The following is a 4,953-nucleotide window of genomic DNA, read 5'->3' on the forward strand; positions in this document are numbered from 1 at the left end:
AGTTCTTGAGATACATTCAATTCATTTTGGGCATGTTATTCAGCCATATTTCTCAAAAACAGGCCATGAGTCGGAGAAGTTTTAAGCCCGGAGACTACAGTTTGGTTGAGGCGGACCATGAAGATTGATTGAGGTGGACCGCTTGGTCAAAAGCCGGAAATCCGGCCCCGACCGGAGCTCTTTAAGCCCTGGAGTTGTGCTGTGAACGAGAAAAAGATAAGAGAAATTGACGATTAAAAACATTTTTTCCATTTTTGGAAAAGGAGCGTTCTGCATTTTTCAACCTGACTGCGTTCGGGATTGTGTTATATGTTACAGAACTGGACTTGGTGAGTTAAAAAGTGTACTTTATTTTCTGAGAAGAACGTATTTGTAAAGTATTTTTATTTCGTTGAAACGGAAAGCTAAAGTAGCGCATTTATGTTTTATGTTCAAAAACTGTGGAAGTAATGGATGAGCTGAGGTTAATGGATGAGCTGAGGTGGGTGAAGCATGTCCCCCCACCCACACACGATGTTCAACCGCCAAATCGACGAGTATACTACTTTATTCAGTACCAAGCAGAGTTAAATGAACTTTTGTTAGGCTTTGTTGGTTATTAAACCAGGCCTTTTTGAGGTTTTGCTGGAAATTGGACCGGGAAATTCCGAGTCGATTGCTGAGTTGGATTCCGTTAGTGAGAAACAAGATGGTGAGCCGTAACCCACGAGCCCTGTACCTGTCTAGCAGGAGCTACGCCCTCTGCTGGATACTGCACATCATCCACACTGGTATGACCTGCCCATGTTTCCTGCTGAAATAGCAGTGGATTCAGAGAAACGGGATTAACCCTTCAGGATCATCAGAGAGAAAGGACATCGATTTGAAGCACAAGTTATTTGGTCTTTTGCTGGATTGTGTCTGTTGTGTTTTATTGGTTATTTCCTTTGAACCACATTCAATGTCTGTTGTTACAGTGTGTGGAATATAAAATTGTTTGTTGGGTTTAAAATAGAAATAAGAAATGGTTAAAACAGGAAATTAAAAAACTTAAACTTCTTAAAAGAACATTAAACTAAAATAGATTTAAAAGATTAAAACAAACTGTAAATTAAATAGATTAACAGTATCAACTTGAACTTAAATAGAACTATAACCTAGGTTTAAATNCTGCTCCAAAAGCTACATACACTGAATAGAAGGAGAGCTACCATCGATACTGTTGCAGCCAGGCATGTTTTAATGTTACACAAAACAGTTTTAGGAAGTTGCTCAAAGTCTAAACTGGTATTGTTGTGATTGTAAGGTGTAAAGTTTACCTTGTAAAAATTTCCGCCAGCTTCCTGTCTTGTCCCCTTTCCTCTAGCCATGCCCAGCGCCACTTGTTTTGAATTCCTTTCTCAAGTAAACGTGTTTCTTTACCGGGTGAGACAAACTCCATCTTCTTTCATATGGCATTTGATTTAACCGCGAACCAAACGCATGCGCTTCTTTTCTACAAATCATTTTACAGTCATTGGTCAAGAACACGGAAGCTAGAATTCTGATTGGCAGACATCTTTATCTATTATCTACAGTTTAGTTGAGGCGGGCCGTTTGGTCCAATGCTCGCTTTGCTTGAAAAGCCGTAAGTCTGGCCCCCAGAGCTCCGTCTCTCCGCCAGAGATGGAGAGACGGGTCCTCCGTCTCTAGAGGACCCAAATTTGGGTCCTCGGCGCTTGCCGCAACAAGATCAATTGAAAACACATGCTATACATTTATCAATATAGGTATATTGCATATCCACGTATCGGGAAAAGGTTCTTCTAAATGATAGAAACAATGTTTTCTACCTCAACAACACCCAGCTTGAACACTAAGCAGCTTGATAAAAAGAAACGCAATGCTAACGAGGCATATCCGGTAAAAAACGCAACAATGAAAGAGCGACGATTCCCAAAGCTCACAAACTATCTATCAGAGTAAAGCCAAAGTTCTGCCGTTTCCAACAATACCAGAGTCACCACGCTACATGCAAAACTCACTGAACCAGCAGCTAAAGAAGAAAAAAAGAAATAGCTAATTTCAAGAAGCTAAAAACATAAATTCAGTCCAACCTTTGCTGTTTCGTGGTCATAATCCTTATTAGAGTAAATATTTCCACTTGGTTCGATAATCAATTTTCCCTGCGTCCATCTGACATTGTTTTTGGCTCTGCCCAGAGCCTCTTCCGTCTCCTAGCTACCATATACAAAATCTAGAGGCGAACTCCGTCAATGTAGGTCACGTGCGTTTTCCCCGCTGTAATTGGTGAATGGCTTTAGGTTCCATATTAATGTCAACGCCCTCAGATTCTATTGGCTCTGACGGTTCGAAAGACATGTCAATCATCAAAATTGGCCAATGGGTTCCCGAGAAACTGCCCAGCGTAATTTTGAATGTTTGAATGGAGAATTGCATGATTTTACGCGCAGAGCGCATTGTTATTGCAATGTAATTGTGAGATATATTAGTTTTTTCCTGTGATCATATCATTTTGACAAATTAGTTTTCATTGCTATTGAAATAAAAATTTCAATAGTAAATATAACATTTCAAATAGAATGTTATATAATTCTATTTGAAATTTGTCTATTTTTTTCTCTTTTTCTGAATGAATGCAATGTGGATTTTTAAAAGGAACCTCCAAAAACAATTATTAGATGTAATTACTTATCTTTAATAAATAATCATTTATTATATGATAAGAATAAATGATTGAAACAGAGCCTACAGAAAAAAACTGAGAAAGTTCAGATGGCACAAATTGTGCCAAAATGGCTAATTTGGAAGGTCCGCCTAGATTTTTATCAAGTAGTACCTCTCTAAAACTCATATGATTAACTTTTTTTTTCATGAAACTTGGCACAGTAAAAGGTCAGACTGTGTATTGTTGTTTACTACATGTTTTGGATTTCACCTGCATTGCTTTGAAAGGAATCTTAATATATTTTTAGGCGGAAATAGATTTTTTTTCTTAATTTCTGCTGTGTATCATATTCATTTACTTTCCTCAGTAACAAGCAGGATGGTTTTTAGAGCTGTAACATATTCTCTAGGGTCTTGCCTTTGTTTTGATACCAAAACAATTAAAATAAACTCTGCAGTTCTTGAGATACATTCAATTCATTTTGGGCATGTTATTCAGCCATATTTCTCAAAAACAGGCCATGAGCCGGAGAGGTTTTAAGCCCGGAGACTACAGTTTGGTTGAGGCGGACCATGAAGATTGGTTGAGGTGGACTGCTTGGTCAAAAGCCGGAAATCCGGCCCCGACCGGAGCTCTTTAAGCCCTGGAGTTGTGCTGTGAACGAGAAAAAGATAAGAGAAATTGACGATTAAAAACATTTTTTCCATTTTTGGAAAAGGAGCGTTCTGCATTTTTCAACCTGACTGCGTTCGGGATTGTGTTATATGTTACAGAACTGGACTTGGTGAGTTAAAAAGTGTACTTTATTTTCTGAGAAGAACGTATTTGTAAAGTATTTTTATTTCGTTGAAAAGGAAAGCTGAAATAGCGCATTTATGTTTTATGTTCAAAAACTGTGGAAGTAATGGATGAGCTGAGGTTAATGGATGAGCTGAGGTGGGTGAAGCATGTCCCCCCACCCACACACGATGTTCAACCGCCAAATCGACGAGTATACTACTTTATTCAGTACCAAGCAGAGTTAAATGAACTTTTGTTAGGCTTTGTTGGTTATTAAACCAGGCCTTTTTGAGGTTTTGCTGGAAATTGGACCGGGAAATTCTGAGTCGATTGCTGAGTTGGATTCCGTTAGTGAGAAACAAGATGGTGAGCCGTAACCCAGGAGCCCTGTAACCATCTAGCCGGAGCTACGCCCTCTGCTGGATACTGCACATCATCCACACTGGTATGACCTGCCCATGTTTCCTGCTGAAATAGCAGTGGATTCAGAGAAACGGGATTAACCCTTCAGGATCATCAGAGAGAAAAGACATCGATTTGAAGCACAAGTTATTTGGTCTTTTGCTGGATTGTGTCTGTTGTGTTTTATTGGTTATTTCCTTTGAACCACATTCAATGTCTGTTGTTACAGTGTGTGGAATATAAAATTGTTTGTTGGGTTTAAAATAGAAATAAGAAATGGTTAAAACAGGAAGTTAAAAAACTTAAACTTCTTAAAAGAACATTAAACTAAAATAGATTTAAAAGATTAAAACAAACTGTAAATTAAATAGATTAACAGTATCAACTTGAACTTAAATAGAACTATAACCTAGGTTTAAATGAATAGTATCCTTTAATACCTAACAATAGGTTTATTTTTCAAAAGGGGTTTTATATAATATTTTTGGAGAGACAGGGGGACTCTTTTTTGTTTTGTTTTTGTGTTTTTGTGTGTACTGTTTTGTATTTTTTTTTTTTTTTTTTTTTTTCCAAAATTATTAGGTGGGCGTTTTAACTTTTTTTTTTGTTTTTTGTTCTTTGTTCCCTTTGCCTTTTTCTTTCTTCCGTTGGCGGACCTTGTCCTTGTTCTTTTTTTGGTTTTGTTCTTTTATTCCCTTGTTAGTTTTTCCATTGGGGGGGGCCTTTTCTTTATTTTAAACTTATTGGAAAAAAATAAAAATAAGCAACCTACTTGCCTACTGGATGTGGACTGTTGGATGTAAAATTCATGGGCAGTAAATATTGTGCTAATTATCAGTATTGAACCAAAGAAAGCAAGGTGGTTACAAGCCTTTAAAATTGTGACGCTTTTTATGGGTCAAATAGACTCAAAAAATTGTAACAGCAGCTGCGCAGGGGGGGCCCAATATAATGTTTTGTCAGGGGCCCAAGATTTCTGGCGGCGCTCCTGCCCTCCCGTCACCAATGATAGTTAAAGATAGACACATGGAGCATGAACAGCATTCTGGTAAAATTGAGCTAAAGGTCAAGGTGACCTCAAAAATTGGCTTATTAGCTTATTTCCAAATATAAACTGGCAGCAA

The 4,953-nt window shown here is 37.8% G+C and overlaps 2 long non-coding RNA genes across 2 annotated transcripts in view; one reads left to right on the plus strand and one right to left on the minus strand.

Annotated features, from left to right (window-relative positions):
• LOC107834086 (uncharacterized) overlaps positions 1 to 193 on the plus strand; it is a 69,923-nt gene extending 69,730 nt beyond the window's left edge. Inside the window, exon 4 of the long non-coding RNA XR_001659869.1 lies at positions 80 to 193. This is a non-coding gene — a long non-coding RNA (uncharacterized LOC107834086). The remainder of the gene's footprint in view (positions 1 to 79) is intronic.
• Positions 194 to 923: 730 nt separating this feature from the next.
• LOC107834087 (uncharacterized) lies at positions 924 to 4,284 on the minus strand. Its single transcript, XR_001659870.1, has 2 exons — positions 4,239 to 4,284; positions 924 to 1,136 (listed from the first exon to the last, which is right to left on the minus strand). It is a non-coding gene; the product is annotated as an uncharacterized LOC107834087 (long non-coding RNA).
• Positions 4,285 to 4,953: the final 669 nt, after the last annotated feature.

Source organism: Poecilia formosa, unplaced genomic scaffold, assembly GCF_000485575.1.
Source record: "Poecilia formosa unplaced genomic scaffold, Poecilia_formosa-5.1.2 Scaffold517, whole genome shotgun sequence".
In the NCBI taxonomy this organism is placed as follows: domain Eukaryota; kingdom Metazoa; phylum Chordata; class Actinopteri; order Cyprinodontiformes; family Poeciliidae; genus Poecilia; species Poecilia formosa.